The 16326-nt window shown below is 42.5% G+C and overlaps 1 long non-coding RNA gene across 1 annotated transcript in view; it reads left to right on the plus strand.

Annotated features, from left to right (window-relative positions):
• The window catches only part of LOC127437440 (uncharacterized), a 45262-nt gene extending 29236 nt beyond the window's left edge, over positions 1–16026 (plus strand). Inside the window, exon 3 of the long non-coding RNA XR_007896561.1 lies at positions 14961–16026. This is a non-coding gene — a long non-coding RNA (uncharacterized LOC127437440). The remainder of the gene's footprint in view (positions 1–14960) is intronic.
• The last annotated feature ends 300 nt before the right edge of the window (positions 16027–16326 follow it).

The raw sequence follows: 16326 nt of genomic DNA on the forward strand, positions 1-16326 counted from the left end.
CATTAGCTTAATATAACAATGTGATACAAAGTAAAGCTGACTCGATTGCCCTTCACTGGCTTCTGCTGGAGTTTAACGCTAGGTTGCAGTGGGAGTTTGGCTCAACCCCAGGGAAAGGGGGAGAATAGCAGACAGAAAGGAGGAGGCTGAGAGAGAGACAGACGGAGGAGGGTGGTGGATCTTTCAATTGCTGGGTTCAGTATGCTAGTCTGCAGGGAGGTGGGGGGTGTTGATGCATAGAGACAAACCTGACCGAGTTCCCCTATGTGTACCGCATGCAGGCAAACCTTTTTATCCCAAACTACTCAGCTAGATGTTTTTGCTTCACTTCAATCCAAAGTTTGGAAACTGATTTGCATGTGTATGCAAGTTGCTTTTTAATAAGGGGAACCACAAATGGGTGTTTTATATGCTGTTAACCACTTCCTCAGTGACCAATTATCAAATCATTGTGGCATTATGTGAACTATCTAGCCTTTTAAAGTGGTAAAGTGAAGTTTCTGTGCCACTAGCATCTCCAAATGGACTTGCAAAAATAAGGACTGTTTTCAAACAAGATTCACAAACACTCCCCCCATCTGCAATTGGTCAAACAAACAGAGAGTCCCACCCCAAAATCATGCCATTGGAGGCCATGTTGCCAAATTGGGCTGCTCAAATAAATAGAGCAATGCTTTTAAAAGGCCTATTCACACCAAATTCAAAACTAAGTTGCGAGAAGAACTGCCGGCGAACAGACTTTTCACACTAAGGCTAAGATAATTTTTTTCTCAAGCTATACAAAAAGCAAATTCACTCCTGAACAATAGATGGCGCTTAACGAAAAGCAGTTTTACTCCAGTACACTAGGTGGCGTTATGCACATTTCTGTTGGTGCAACATTCTTCTATCACAAGAGACAGAGAAGAAGAAAGCCAAAACACGACTTATGAGTTTGCCAGAAGTCATAGGTTCAAAAGACGAGCAAGTTTTTTTGCGAACTGCTCAATAAAGATAACTAAATATGGTTCATCAGCCTCAACAAGAACAACAGCAGCAACGATGACAAGTTTGTTATGGTTCTGCTTAGCGAAGAAAAAAAAGAGAAAAAGTTGGCGATACTGGGTAAATTTCATAGTGGAGAGAAGAAAAGGACATGGGGAGTTCCACAAAGTTAAACAGGAGTTAAATTTTTACCACAAATGTTTTTCTCGTTTCCTAGTTGTTCTTCTTTAGGTGTTTAATTGCAGTTTGCTAGGTACCTTTTTGTGCGTTGGTGCCTCCAACAAGCTGGATTTTGTAGCTGGAGTGTCTCGGGACACGTGACCAAAAGCACTTATCTAATTGGTTGGTCAGTTATTTTCACAGTCCGAAGAAGAAACAAAACAGACTGCTCTCTGTAAAACAACCTTTGGATTGTTGGTGGATGATTTGTTGTACCCAGTGTGACTAGCGCTATAGGAATCCATTGTTCCTATTCAAAAGCTTGTTTACAACAAAAATTTGCACAGAAAATTCAGGCTTGGTGTGAATAGGCCTTAACAGAACCACAGTGTTTAAACTTTCAGGTAAATTAACCTGCAAATGGTCAATTTATTGTTGTCACTGCACATACTGTATAAGATGGGAAATTATATACTGCAACATTGATAGAAAACTAAAAATAGGTGTAATATTACTCAAAAATAAAATTCTAGCATTGATGTTTAGCATTCACAACTATATTATGAGCTGTTGAACTGTGCCTTCTACAATTTAATCAATTCAATTTGCATACCTGCTAACACTCCCAATTTGACCAGGTTTCTCCTGTTTTTCCACCCCTCCTCCCGCTGTACTCCCGATTTACAATTTCTACTGATAAACTCACGATTTTCCACATCCAACAGTCAGACTACCCCCCAGGTCTGACAACATTCCACTCCTCCCCCGTCGGACGACATAACATACGTAACCTCGGTTCCCTGAGACAAAGGGAATGAGACAATGCGTGCTAATGCATATGGGGAGAGTCCTTCCACACGATCTAGTTGAAACCTCTCTACAATAACGGCAATATTCTAATATTGGCTATGGTGTTTGAGCCCCGCCTTTCTAGGTGCGAAGCTGTCCGCTATAAAAGCAGGTGCACAAACACAATTCCTCAGAATTTTCTGACCGAGGGACAAGAGCGCATCGCTCACACTTCAAAGAACCCTGAGTCTGTAGTGTCGTTCCCCTCATCTCCGATCAGACATCGTTGGTTACATACGTAACCGAGACGTTCACTTACAACTCAGTACACTTGACATTGCATTACTAAGCTGACGCTATGGGGAACAGTCTCATCACACCGTACTACACAACATAACCTTCCAGAGAGGAAACATGACGCCACAGTCCCACGGGACTGCAACCGACATGAGTATGTCGCAAGTGAATGACCCTCATGTTGGGCCAGGAGGGGAGCACTCAGAATGAATATATGAACTATAGTCATATAGTATGAATTAACCACTTCACGAACCCAGTCAGGAAGGGAGTTTATTTATAATGAAATTGCTTGTGACTTTATGGTAAATTACATTGACCTGAATCCAGGCGGTTGTGTAAAATGGTGGGGAGCCCGTATTTAAGGGGAGGGGCATAAGTATATGTTTGGCAAACGAAATTGCAAGTGCTCTAAACAGAGAGGACTTGTGAAGAGAGAAATGTTACATCTAGGTTGTAAAACCTTGTAAATGTGTTTTGAGAAGACCATCCTGCTGCAGAACATATGTCTTCTAAAGACACACCATTCGTCCATGCCCATGAGGAGGCCATGCCTTTAGTTGAGTGTGCTTTTACACCAATTGGGCAGTTCTCACCCTGCGACTCATAAGCCAGGGCAATTGCATCAATGATCCAGTGAGAAAGTCTTTGCTTGGAGACAGACATTCCTTTTGTGCGTCCTCCATAGCACACAAAGAGCTGAGGTAATTCACACCGTTCTTTTTATATGGGGCAATTGCCACATTGATACATTTCGTGAACGTTCGGGGAGCCAGAGACAGACTGAAATGAAGGACTTTAAATTGATAGGCAGTTCCCTCGAACGCGAATCCAAAAAGCTGCCTGTAACGCGGTGCAATTGGTACATGAAGTACGCGTCCTTCAGATCTATTGACGCAAAACAGTCCTGAGGACGTGCAAATTGGATCATATAATTGGACCTTATAACCATGTTTGATCATTTTTTAGCACCCAGTCATAATGCCAGTAAGAGCTCGCCACGTGTCCACTGAACGGGACAGAGGGCAATTTGGTATGTTCATAACATGATATAATGCACCGCTCACCATTGGGAAGCGGTTGCACATATTGTGAGGCTTTGAAGTGGGAAAACCTATTGAAAAGTGTGAGCATTCCTGTTGGCGCAGGGCTTGTGCTGAGGCGGCTGCCTTGGTTTGGGCCACGGCTTACGTGGCTTTACCACGGCTCTGCGGCAACATTTGGTGGCACTGAGGCAGCTGGTGTGGGGTTTTTAGCCAGGCACTGGACTGAGACAGAGTGGGAGCGAGCCGGTTGTGATGAAGTACTGCTCCGTTTTGGCATAAAATGTCTCATATCCTGTGACTGTTGCTAAGTCGTGACGTAGTGCTCAGAAATTCTATTCACAGAGCCTCTGAAAAGGCTGGCTGGAGACACCGGAGCATCAGTTAGAGTGGCTTTTCCTGCGTGACGCATTTCCATGAGGGTCAGCCAGATGTCATGATCCAAAGACACCAGGTTGCTCATTGACTTGCCAGTGGCCTGTGCAGTGACTTTTGTGGCTTGCAGCACTAAGTCCGTAGCAGTGCGGAGCTCTTTGAACGTCTCTGGATCGTAGCATTACTCATCCATTTGTTTAAGTAGCTTAGCTTGGAAAACTTGGAGAACTATCATCGCGTGGAGTGCTGAACCAGTTTGGCCCGCCGCTGAGTATGCGCTTCCAGCCAGTGCAGACTTTAGTCGACATGGCTTAGAAAGATGAACGGTGCGTGGGTTCCACGCCCTGCTACTCACCGGGTAGAGATGTGCAGCTACCGCCTCTCGGGGGGGGTAGTTGGCATAATCGTTTTCTTCCCCGTGATCCGCATTGGAGAGGATGTAATCGCTGCATGGGCGAGCTGAATAAGGTGCGCCTATATTTTAACAGTTCGTTATGAACTTCAGGGAAGAACGGGGCAAATCTAGGAGACGCGGTCGCTTGACGGCGTCCAGACTGCAGGAACCATTCATCAAGGCGAGATTGTGTAGGTTCCTCTGGAGGAGACCACTCAATACCGAGCTCTTCGACCGCCCTTGAAAGGAAGCAAAGCATCTCCTTGTCAGTGGCGTGTACACACTCCTTGCCCTCGCTGGGGGAGGGGCGGTAGCATCATCCACTGACCACTCACCTGATGCAGTGAGAGACATGACATCGTCATCATCTCCAGCATCAGAGCTGTTGAACGGGACGAGGCTGTGCACTCCTGCGGAGTACTGGAGCTCGTCACACACATAATTTATCAACATAGATGCATTGCATGGAGATTGAGGGGCTCGTGGGGCGTGTGCTGGCACAAGGTCCTCCTCAAATTCATCCTGCTTGACCTCGCAGCCCCGCCCTGCCTCCACATGTGATCCCTCGGGTATCACAGAAGAGGCGGGTGGGAAGGCACAGGAGGCTGAATCATCCCTCAGAACGAGGGCGACTCACAAGCGCAGCATCTTGAGACTCATGCCCTCACATTGAGGGCAGTCTGTCTCCATGAGAGCTGACGGCCCAGACAGAGAATACAGCTCTCATGCTGATCTGATGGTGGGATATGTCTCTCGCACAAGGAACACTTATGGAATGACATCTTTAAAAAGACGCAAACACGTAAGCGATATAGACATACATACATACATATATATACACTATATTGCCAAAAGTATTCGCTCACCCATCCAAATAATTGAATTCAGGTGTTCCCATCACTTCCATGGCCACAGGTGTATAAAATGAAGCACCTAGGCATGCAGACTGCTTCTACAAACATTTGTGAAAGAATGGGCAGCTCTCAGGAGCTCAGTGAATTCCAGCGTGGTACTGTGATAGGATGCCACCTGTGCAACAAGTCCAGTCGTGAAATTTCCTCGCTACTAAATATTCCACAGTCAACTGTCAGTGGTATTATAACAAAGTGGAAGCGATTGGGAATGACAGCAACTCAGCCACGAAGTGGTAGGCCACGTAAAATGACAGAGCGGGGTCAGCGGATGCTGAGGCGCATAGTGCGCAGAGGTCGCCAACTTTCTGCAGAGTCAATCGCTACAGACCTCCAAAGCTCATGTGGCATTCAGATTAGCTCAAGAACAGTGCGTAGAGAGCTTCATGGAATGGGTTTCCATGGCTGAGCAGCTGCATCCAAGCCATACATCACCAAGTGCAATGCAAAGTGTCGGATGCAGTGGTGTAAAGCAGGCCACCACTGGACTCTAGAGCAGTGGAGACGCGTTCTCTGGAGTGACGACTCACGCTTCTCCATCTGGCAATCTGATGGACGAGTCTGGGTTTGGCGGTTGCCAGGAGAACGGTACTTGTCTGACTGCATTGTGCCAACTGTGAAGTTTGGTGGAGGGGGGATTATGGTGTGGGGTTGTTTTTCAGGAGCTGGGCTTGGCTCCTTAGTTCCAGTGAAAGGAACTCTGAATGCTTCAGCATACCAAGAGATTTTGGACAATTCCATGCCCCCAACTTTGTGGGAACAGTTTGGGGATGGCCCCTTCCTGTTCCAACATGACTGCGTACCAGTGCACAAAGCGTCCTGAGTCCTGACCTCAACCCGATAGAGCACCTTTGGGATGAATTAGAGCGAAGACTGCGAGCCAGGCCTTCTCGTCCAACATCAGTGTCTGACCTCACAAATACGCTTCTGGAAGAATGGTCAAAAATTCCCATAAACACACTCCTAAACCTTGTGGAAAGCCTTCCCAGAAGAGCTGAAGCTGTTATAGCTGCAAAGGGTGGGCCGACATCATATTAAACCCTATGGATTAAGAATGGGATATCACTTAAGTTTATATGCATCTAAAGGCAGGTGAGCGAATACTTTTGGCAATATAGTGTATATATATATATATATATATATATATATATATATATATATATATATATATATATATATATATATATATAGTTGAAGTCAGAAGTTTACATACACCTTAACCAGATACATTTAAACTCAGTTTTTCACAATTTCTGACATTTAATCGTAGAAAACATTCCCTGTATTAGGTCAGTTAGGATCACTACTTTATTTTAAGAATGTGAAATGTCAGAATAATAGTAGAGAGAATTATTTCTTTCAGCTTTTATTTCTTTCATCACATTCCCAGTGAGTCAGAAGATTACATACAATTTGTTAGTGTTTGGTAACATTGTCTTTAAATTGTTTAACTTGGGTCAAACATTTTGGGTAGCTTTCCACAAGCTTCTCACAATAAGTTGTTGGAAATTTGGCCCACTCCTCCAGACAGAACTTGTGTAACTGAGTCAGGTTTGTTGGCCTCCTTGCTCGCACATGCTTTTTCAGTTCTGCCCACAAATTTGATTGAGGTCTGGGCTTTGTGATGGCCACTCCAATACTGGCACTTTGTTGTCCTTAAGCCATTTTTCCACAACTTTGGAGGTATGCTTGGGGTCATTGTCCATTTGGAAGACACATTTGCAACCAAGCTTTAACTTCCTGGCTGATGTACATTTACATTTTTACATTTACATTTATGCATTTGGCAGACGCTTTTATCCAAAGTGACTTACAATGCACTTATTACAGGAACAATCCCCCTGGAGCAACCTGGAGTTAAGTGCCTTTCTCAAGGACACAATGGTGATGGCTGTGGGGATTGAACCAGCAACCTGATTACCAGTTATGTGCTTTAGCCCACTATACCACCACCACTGATGTCTTGAGATGTTGTTTCATTATATCCACATAATTTTCCGTCCTCATGATGGCATCTATTTTGTGAAGTGCACCAGTCCCTCCTGCAGCAAAGCACCCCCACAACATGATGCTGCCACCCCCATGCTTCATGATTGGGATGGTGATCTTCAGCTTGCAAGCCTCAACCTTTTTCCTCCAAACATAACAATGTTCATTATGGCCAAAAAGTTCAATTTTTGTTTCATCAGACTAGAGGACATTTCTTCAAAATGTAAGATCTTTGTCTCCATATGCACTTGCAAACTGTAGTCTGGCCTTATAGCGGTTTTGGAGCATTGGCTTTTTCCTTGCTGAGCAGCCTTTCAGGTTATGTCGATATTGGACTCGTTTTACTGTGGCTGTAGATACTTGTTTACCTGTTTCCTCCAGCAGCTTCACAAGGTCCTTTGCTGTTGTTCTGAGATTGATTTGCACTTTTCGCACCAAACTCCTTCCTGAGCGGTATGATGGCTGCGTGGTCCCATGGTGTTTATACTTGTGTACTATTGTTTGTACAGATGAACATGGTACATTTAGGCATTTGGAAATTGCTCCCAAGGATGAACCAGAATTGTGGACTTCCACAAATTTTTTCTGAGGTCTTGGCTGATTTCTTATTATTTTCCCATGATGTCAAGCAAAGTGGCACTGAGTTTGAAGGTTGGCCCTAAAACACAGTTGAAGTCAGAAGTTTACATTCACTTAGGTTGAAGTCATTAAAACAAATATTTTAACCACTCCACACATTTTATATTAGCAAACTATATTTTTGGCAAGTCATTTAGAACACCTGCTTTGTGCATGGCATGAGTAATTTTTCCAACAATTGTTTACAGACAGATTGTTTCACTTTTAATTGACTATTTCACAATTCCAGTGGGTCAGAAGTTTAAATACACTATGTTAACTGTGCCTTTAAGCAGCTTGGAATATTCCAGAAAATGATGTCAAGCCTTTAGACAATTAGCCAATTAGCTTCTGATAGGAGGTGTACTGAATTGTAGGTGTACCTGTGGATGTATTTTAGGGCCTACCTTCAAACTCAGTGCCTCTTTGCTTTACAATAAGGTGACCATACGTCCTCTTTTTTCTGGACATATCCTCTTTTTCGGACCTTAAAAATGCATCCAGCCGGGATTTCTAAATTTTTGGCTTTAGTTGCATTATGATGTGCATCTGGTCTAATACTTCATTGTGGCCGCGCATATTTGCATTGATTTAACCCCTCTTTGTAAGTCCCGCATTTTCGCACACCAATTGGTCGATTATAAGAGGCTTGCAGCAACTATTGGCCAAATTCCTGCCTGTCAGTCTCTCCGCAAACGCGCGAAGCACTGTTGCTTTCAGCATCAGACAGTTGCTTGACAGTAGCAGCAAATGGCAGCTGAGTGGAAACAATGCCCAAATGAAAGTGCAAATTTACAGAAGATTTGCACAAAAAATTCCCATGCTTTTGTCCAGGTCGAGATCCGTGGGAAGCAGAATGTATGACGTGTAAAGCTGGCACTTATGTGTCAGTTGCAAATAAAGGTACAAGTGATTTATAAGCACACATTAGCTCTGCGAAGCATAAAGGATCAGCAAAAGGTGAAAGTTCATCAGGTAAATTTACTACTTTTTGTGACCAGGTAAAATTGTTATCACATTGCTTCATTTTCCATGGCCATTCAAAATAATAGTAATATTAAATGAAGTTATACTCATGGCATCAAATATTTTATTTTAGTACATGGACATTCAAAAGAATGTTGGAAATTTTTATTTATTTATTTATGTTATGCTAATAGAGTGTCTTTTTCACTGTATTAAAGTTTGCATTCATAGTAACACTGTTTTGAACCCAATTATTCCACCCCACCCCAATTCCCCCGGCGAAAAAAAAAAAAGGTGTCCTCTTTTTGGAAAACCAGAATATGGTCACCCTACTTTATAAGGATACATAACTCCTGCCGAAGCGCTGCGGGGAATCAGGATGCTGAAGCGGCCCGTTCACCAGGGAAGCATCAAGCGGTGAGATGGAGTGATGTTTGCCGGAACACTGCAGGGGTATGGGAGTCTTCTCATTGCCGTGAACATTCCGGCCACTGTCTCGTGTAGTCGACGGCAAAGCAATTGAGGGCTTCTAGACGAGAGTTGAATCACAGGCCACTCTACAAGACTCAGAGTTCTTCTGAGGTGTGAGCAATGTGCTCCTTGTCACTCAGTCAGAAAATGGTGAGGAATGGTGTTTGCACACCTGCTTTTATAGCGGACGGCTTCACGCCTAGAAAGGCGGGGCTCAAACACCATAGCCAATATTAGAATATTGGCGTTATTGTAGAGAGGTTTCAACTAGGTAGTGTGGAAGGACACTTCCCATATGCGTTAACACGCAATGTCATGTGTACTGAGTCGTAAGGGAACACTCGCCCCTGTAAGCTGGTAAACTGGTCATATTTTTCATACAGTGGGTAAGGGGTTGTCTGAAAAGTCCACATATTGTGCTGAAATGTGCTAATACTGTGGAGGGTGTGGTAAGGGACTGACATTTTACTAAAACTGATTTTTTTTTTTTTTTACTGAAAACAGAAGGTTCAAAATAAATGTTCAATAAGATGTACAAAATTACACAGATCCAACAATGTATGAATACTGAGTCATAAAGACAAGAAGTACAGGTGGAGGAAAATAAATAAATAATCAAAATTGTTTTGTTTTTTTAAACTGAAAAATACTGTATGTTTAACCAACACAGATGTATACATAAATAAGATGAAGAAGATAAATAATCGAAGAAATAAAAATAATGTTATTTTTTATAAGTAATGGGTCAGGAAACTCAGCATATAAGAAAGAATTTATCCCTATTTTTCACAATCCGATGTTGGCAGGTATGCATTTGTGTTGCATGAAGTCATTAAATAGTCCTGAATAGTCAGGAGATGGTCTATATATTTCACATTGTTTTAATCACCCCCTTCAAAGTTAGCTGTAAAAATTAGCCTATGTGTTTCGGAGTGACCTTTTCTTAATAATCCACAGTAATTGCCTGTAGTTTCTGCTATTGCAGTGTAAAATAAGTTTGAATGGATGAGACCCTCAATTTCCCCACAAACCCTACGTCTACCTCAAGAGACATCCCATGTCAATTCTACTGTAGCAAACCAGCAATTACGAGACCCAAGTGACCAACATCACTGACTTTCAGTACAGTCAGAGCCTCACCCAGACGCCAGGCACCATGCAAATTACAGCGCAACCCCAACACACACCCATTTACAATTACCAGTGAGACACCAGCCCCTACGGAAGGAGCTTGTTTCCTCTAAAGCCAAGCCAGACAGACAGTAAAACAAGCCTGACAGCTCGAAGATGAACCATTTGAGTAATAAAAAGTGGAGTTTCAGCCTATTGGGCCTCACATTTTATTACCCATGTTGGGCACTTTTTACACTGTCATTAGATACTCAGGAACTTATCTGAGCAATGTTTATTCATATTAAAACATGAAACACCCCAGGCTGAATGTGTGCTGTATGCAAAAAGATTGTAAGACAAAATGCAAAACTGTAAAATTTTGTGGTCAACATGGGAATTTTCATTTTTTAGTGATATATTCCTCTAAGGTGTTACAATGTGTGAAGAGCTGAATTGATCTCTGAAATGCCTAACTGTTGCTATCTGGGTGTTTTGTGCTATTTAGAATCATTAAAAGGATCATTTCAATACAGCTTAGATCCCCCCCCCCCCCCCCTCCCGTGAACTTTCAGTTCCTTTCTCTAAACGTGAGAATTAGCACATTGTATTGCACAAGAAGTCTGAGAAACTACAATGTTAGAGGTTGTGGAAAACTCGCTGCCACAATATTAGAGTGTTTTGGGTGGTTGCTATGGCATTGCTAATTAGTTTAATCAGTGTTTGTTCACTGGCCCAAGTGAAAAGAGTCCACCCCAAGTCTCTGTGATATTCTGGTCACTACATTTTGTCATACATTTTATCATCTGACAGGTGAAAATTGTAAGTCTGATTGATAAGATTAGTAATTGTAATGGTAACCTCTGCTCAAAAAGCCACATGATTTGACGATATCATTCATGTGTATAGCTAGCACAAATAGTGAGGGGCAAGTTTTGCACCAAAATGTTATGCTTATAAAAAATTTACAGTACAGTTCTGGTAAACCTGTTGCAAACTTGCCACAAATTCGCCACTCAATTCACCGCAAATATTTGCCAGAAGTTTGCACCTCTTCACCGGAAGTGGTGAACCTGCAACGAAACTTTGGCGACAATGAAGAGTTTGCCACAAAGCTCATTTGCATGTGAAAATAATGAGTAATTATAATAATTTAATAATAATTAAATAAGCGAATTTGCGACATGTTTGCGGCAACTAAAGATTTTTTGTAAGGGCGGGATACTTTAGGGTTAGGGCAAGAAACATATGTGTACCCAAATGCACGGTCAGTTTGAACATGCTTAACCTGCCTTCTCGCATTATTATGGCAGTAACAAACCTCAGTGCTCAAGTGGGTGATAGAGTTACTTTCAAATGTCTGTGCCATTAAACTGGATGTGTTATTATTCAGCTAAGTTGCTATAAATATATTGACTTTAATTTACTTGCTCAGCAATATTGTCTTGAAACTGTTGCGCCGCCATGACAGAAGTTGACTTGAAAGAGAAAACTCACCGTAGAAGCGGACAGTTTGCACCAATGTCCGCTATAGCACCCCTTGTGGCAACGCTGAGAATGCAACACATACTTGTGTAAAAAAAATTCAGTCTGACACATTTTTAAACACAACAATGCGCAAAATTAATCTTGCATAGATAGAAGCACCTGCGTTCAAGTATTTGCATAGAGTATTTTCCGGCCTGTAGTACGTGCAATAGTAAAAGTGATGCTTGGCCTTAGTATGCACCAAAAATTACAACAATAGCTCAATTATGTTCCAGGTTAGATTAAAATTGTAGACAAAGTAGTTTCCTGAGAAATGGAGGAACATTACAAAAGGTTATTGTTCCTTTTTAATGTTGTGAAGTAGCTGGACACTGGATAAATGTTTTCACTGGGAATTCCTCTTTCTAAAATATGTTGTTGTTAGATTTTTACCAAGTTCCTCTAAAGTAGCACAATGTTCAGGACATCCTGAAAGTTAATCAAATATTTGAAAACAGGCAGAACACTTTGGGTTGTCAAGGTGGTTAACCAAAAACTTAGGGGACATGACCTTGTGTTGGAACAAACAAAATCTCATGGCATTTTTTTGAACGCAAGTTTTAGGGTTGAGTACAAAGCTAGAACTTTCAAATACATTGGGTCTCCCTTAAACAGATACCACATGGCACATACCAATCTTATTTAGCCTTTGCCACCAGTGAGCCTGCAGTTGAGCCAGCTCGAGCAAGTATATTCTGTCCACTCTGCTGAAGCATAACCAGTTACTCTATTTCCTTTCCATTTGTTGTGACACCCCTCCCAACACTCTCACTTTCACACACACACACACACACATACATACACATACACACACACAGGTTTGTTTCACTATATTAGTGAGGACATCTCATAGACTTCCACTGATTTCATAGCAGGCTAAAGATATATTATATCCCCTAACCCTACCCCTAAACCTAGCCCTCACAGAAACCTGTGCACATCAGTAGATTTAAAGCTAAACATGATTTGGCTGATTTATGAGCCTCTTTAATAGTGAGGACCACCTAAAATGTCCTCACAAGTGGGTTTTCTACCAGATTAACTATATTAGTAGGACATTTTCAAAAATGTGGCACTCACAAGTATAGCCAAACCTGTACACACACACACACACACACACACACACACACACACCGTCTGTGCATCAGATTTCCTAACTAATAAATCCACAGATAAGGGCCCATAAATACAAGACAAGACAGCTATCATCAGCAAGATTAAACGGATGCTAATTGGCTGACTCGGAGAGGGGCTCTCTCAATGCACTCTTGGCCAATTTATGGCTTGCGTGAGAAGTACTCTTGAAATCATGTTTACACTGACTGTTGTTACTGAATAGCAGAATGAAGAAAGTTTAAACATTTAGGTAGTAAAGGTACAGTATGTTTTATATAAGTCCCTCTTATACAAAAAATAAATAAATAAATAAATAAAATCATGAATTAGATCTCTCTTTTTTCTCTTAGAGAGCAATTAGATTAAATGGAGAGAAATTTTCTTCTAAGATTTTTTCGCCAGATAAAAAGACCACAGTAATGTCATACATATTGTGCTCTATGTTTTAGATTCATTAAAAAAAACTGACTCATTAAATTCATTAATTCATGAATCAGAGTTCACTGGTCACACTGGATGTTTTTGCTTTATTAAAAAGAACCGGCTAATAGGTGTCATTCATTCATGAATTGAACTTCACTGGTCAATCTATATGTTTTTTATTCATTAAAAAGTACAAGCACATAGTAGTCATTTGTTTGGGAATCAGACTACACTGGTCGTTCTTTCTGATTCACATTGATTCAGCAGCAGTGTTGTGATGACACTGAATAGTAGTGCAACAACAAATAAATGGTCAGAGATCTAACACTCTGCATGTTTAGTTGTTTGAGTCCTTTTCTTTTTCTTTTTTTTTTCTTTCATTGGAAACCCTTATCTCTTATCATTACATCTCAACTGTTGCTTGTTGAACAGCAATTGTCTTCACTGTTGTCTCCACCCAAATGCTCTTGCCATGTTCTTTTGAGGTCTAGATAATAGCCCTCTTGCATCCATTTTGACAGCAGGCATATTTGGTTTGCATCTTTTTTTTTTCCAGTGGGCCCACAATTACTTGCATTTCCCTGCAGTCGCAATTTGGTCACATCAACATTTGAAGTTCAATTGCAGTTCACTTTATTGTCAAAAACCGACGGATGCAACAAGCTATGAAATGGAAAATGGCATGTGTAAACAAGAGTGTGTGGGTGAAATTCAAATAAAGACCAAACAGGACTGTATTTCAAATTTGTTATGTTAATGGCTGGCATAAGGCTCACCACAAAACACCCTGAACCCGAGCTGAGCTATGTGGTTTACATACTCAACACACTGACCCACATTCATCTCTTCTATTTAGCAAATAGGATCTTTGGCTCAACTACCGAGACCTCTCCTGTGATACTATTTTCTCTCTCTATGTATACAGTATAAACTGTATATAAATGTGTGTGTGTGTACATTAAGGAGACATATATTTACATTTACACATCATGAGATGTGTTGAGTGATGGCTCGATTCTGTCATGTCAGTAATAATTATGCTTCTGTAACCCAATGACAAAGCTTCATTTGGATAATGCTGAGTAGCTAACAACATCCTTTGGCTTAGGGCGATACAAATATTGTCCGCTCATGCTTGTAATACACAATAATCCCATTCTATTCAGTCTTTGTCTTGTGAGCCAATCAAGCATCACAGAGAATGATACAGATCTGAGTTGATTATATTCTCTTGTTGACATCCATTTGCATTATGGTTGTATAATGGTTGCCTAAACCCCACTTAACCATGGTAAAATCACAGTAACTCATTGCCTCTAGTGGCTTATTGCTTTTATAAAGCAGAAGCAAAAACAATCTGATAAAATAAACCAATTTCAATAAACAATTACATTTATTAATCATAATAATTGGAATGAAAAGTTCTTCCACCAAGTAATATAATGCATAAGCATGACTGTAGGCTGTTTACCTTTGTAAAGCAATGTAGCAATTTGGTGCATTAATATAGAATGTGCGTTTGCAGTTGTGTGTTTATTGTCATTTTACAACGGTTTTGAACACGGATCAGAACTAGACGTTGTATAATGGAGAGCTCGTGACTATAAAATGCATCTTAGATGGGATGTGGGGTTAAGTTAAGGTGGTATTTGTCTCTCAATAATTAAGGATATTTATAGGATATCATATAATGTGTTAACATGTGCAGTAATGTCATATGCCTGTCTCGTGACGAGCATACAGCAGACTATGTTTTTCATGTCTATTTTTTTACCTGTTGTCTTGCAGACATGGAAATGGCCCATACAGCAACATTGTTGTTCAGTCCAGTGGTGATGCAAATATCCAGCTAGTAGCTACACAGAAACGCTGATGTGTACTCAACATGATATATGAGGAATAGTTCACCCAAAAATGAAAATTCTGTCATCATTTAGTTACCTTTTGCAACTTTCAACCCATACGTGGCAGGGCGGAGGGCGTGGCTGGGCCATAATGCTGCACACCCGGCCCCAATCAGGCTGATCAAGCCCGAGAGGGATAAAGGCGATTGGAGGCGGCAGTTCGAGAGAGAGAGAACTACAGGCAGCTGCCCTGTATGTGTTTGTGTTTGTCTTTTTAAGTTAACCATTAAATATTATTTATATTGTTAAGCCGGTTCTCGCCTCCTCCTTTCCATTGAACTTTGTTACACTGGTGCCGCAACCCGGGAAGGAGGAGGGATGCACCGTAGTAGAGTCCTCGCCACTACCGTTCACCGAAATCGGAGCAGCCGCGGCCATCTGCTGGGGGACAGAGGAGCCCGGCTGCCTGAATGCGGAGGAATGGCCGCCGACCACGAGGGGAGCAGGGGCTCCTAGCCGACCGCCTGGAGTGGTCAGGGCCACTGCCAGGGGCGGAGGAGATCCCTACCGGCCGCTAAAACGCAGCGGGGTCAAGAGAGGACCATCGACCGTGAGCAGGGAGGGGCTCCTAGCCGACCGCCTGGAGTGGTCAGGGCCACTGCCAGGGGCGGAGGAGATCCCTACCGGCCGCTAAAACGCAGCGGGGTCAAGAGAGGACCATCGACCGTGAGCAGGGAGGGGCTCCTAGCCGACCGCCTGGAGTGGTCAGGGCCACTGCCAGGGGCGGAGGAGATCCCTACCGGCCGCTAAAACGCAGCGGGGTCAAGAGAGGACCATCGACCGTGAGCAGGGAGGGGCTCCTAGCCGACCGCCTGGAGCGGGAGAACCGCTGCCAGGGGCAGGGGAGACCCCTACCATCCACTGAAAACACAGCGGAGGACTGCCTCCAATCCGCCCGGGGAGGTGCGGCTGTCTTCCTTTGGCCGAGGATCAAGCTACGGTGTATCAGAGAACCGGCAAGTAAAAAATTTTTTTCTCTCTTTCCTCTCTCTCCCGCTGTCACTCTGTGTTGGCATTTCCCTCTCTTTTGTAAATATTAATATTGTGTGTTTTAGATTGGTATCATCACCGTTACAGTGTACAAGTACCGCGATTATTGTTATTGTTGTTGTGTTTCCCTCCCCTTGTCCCCTCACAGATCCAGAAAGGAGGGATGACCTGCTGGCAGACGGGCCGGAAAGGCATGCCACAGTCCTCGTCACACAATAACCCAACCTGACAAGGTGACAGGACCGTGACATCAACGGAGA

The sequence above is a fragment of the Myxocyprinus asiaticus genome, chromosome 48 (assembly GCF_019703515.2).
Source record: "Myxocyprinus asiaticus isolate MX2 ecotype Aquarium Trade chromosome 48, UBuf_Myxa_2, whole genome shotgun sequence".
In the NCBI taxonomy this organism is placed as follows: Eukaryota; Metazoa; Chordata; class Actinopteri; order Cypriniformes; family Catostomidae; genus Myxocyprinus; species Myxocyprinus asiaticus.